This window comes from Penaeus chinensis, chromosome 3 (assembly GCF_019202785.1).
Source record: "Penaeus chinensis breed Huanghai No. 1 chromosome 3, ASM1920278v2, whole genome shotgun sequence".
Classification (NCBI taxonomy): Eukaryota; Metazoa; Arthropoda; class Malacostraca; order Decapoda; family Penaeidae; genus Penaeus; species Penaeus chinensis.
In genome coordinates this window covers 42,008,891-42,010,622 of record NC_061821.1, presented here as the reverse complement: position 1 = coordinate 42,010,622, position 1,732 = coordinate 42,008,891, and positions in this window count along the sequence as shown.

The window sequence follows — 1,732 nt, the reverse complement described above, 5'->3', positions numbered from 1 at the left end:
GTGATGTCTCACCCTCTTGCTTATCATGCCCATGACAATGGTGAAAAAGTAAGGGCTCAGTCTGGATCCCTGAACTAATCATATTCTAATTGGGAAACACCTTTTAACACTACTTCATGTTTAACTTTAGTCCTTGCTCCTGCGTGCACATCTACTGATAGTCTAACGTACTTTTCTGTACTAACCTTTCTCTCGAATACCTTAGCATGCTGTCGTATGCTCTCTCTAGATCTATAAAGACCTCTCCTCTTCTCTGCATATTATCGAATTGTTCTTCTTTAGTCTATGTTTAAAATCGGAGTGGTGGTGTGATTGAAGCATGCCGTCGGTGGTGAAATGGAGCAATGTCAGAGTGGCGGTGTAGTAGAGGGATGGTAGAATGATGATAATTTTTGTCTAAGAATGTTTTAATTTCGTGGGTAAACATTGTATATAAACGATTATATAAAAGATCATCAATCTTTTTTCTTTAGTAATGGATTATATCGATTACACTTAAATGAATGCGCTCAACTTTACCCTTGTGTAGCCCATCATTATTGATTCGTTACATCAGTAGCAATGTGTTATACTTTAATACAGTGGAGGCATCAGGTAACCCTATTTCCTCGAGGTCAGAGAAGGACAGTTAAGGACTCGAGGCTTCTACCGTTAGCTGGAGTTAGCCTCAGCTAGTTTGACCTTTCCGTGATGGACTCGGCTGGTATGTCAGTCAGTTATCCTGCCGCCAGGCGGGCATTTCCTATTTCCCCACCAATGGTACTGTGCTGGCGGGCATTTCCCTACCAATGGTAATGTGCAGGCGGGCATTTCCCCACTAACGATGCTGTGCAGGCGGGCATTTCCCCACTAATGATACTGTGGAGGCGAGCATTTCCCCACCAATGATACTGTGCAAGCGGGCATTTCCCCACTAATGATACTGTGGAGGCGAGCATTTCCCCACCAATGATACTGTGGAGGCGAGCATTTCCCCACCAATGATACTGTGGAGGCGGGCATTTCCATATGTGCGCTTTTGTGCAGGCGGATATTTCCCTGCTTGATTTTTTTGGGCGGGCTGGTTTTTCCCTGTTTGGGACTTTATACATGTGGGCATTTCCTTAACAGTGGTGTTGTGGAGTCAGACATTTCCCAACTTATAGTCTGCTGGTGAGTTTATGAATTAGATTGGTTATATCTGAAATTTCGTTTTTTTTCTTAAAACAATCACCATGCAAAAGGAACAGGGAAAACGGTTTATAAGGGTTTCAGAAGTTCTTTATTCTCTCGTGCATCACTATTTATGATCTAATGGTGAGCGGGAAACAATGCCCAACATGTAGGCGTACCCTTTATAAAATGATTGCGGTAATGCAATGTTGAAGACTTAAGCATCTCGAGGCGCTACTTCACACTTCCAGGGTATGAGAACAGACCACACTCACTCAACCTCGCTTATGACCCAGCGTCGCTCCTGACTCAACCTCGCTCCTCCTCTTACGTCCAAGCTCCCATCGAGGAATATGACACCTTAGCAGTGGTTCTTAACCTTTTTAGAGTCACGGACCCCATTAAGAATTTATTGAATGCAATAGACCCCATCTTCAGAAAAATTCACGTAAATACAACTTTGCTTGCAATGTGTATAATGTACTTTATTTATTGAGATCTGATTGCCTTATACATATATGAAATACACAAAGTATTTTTAAACTTTAAATTAAGCATTCTAAACATAAATGTTATTTTC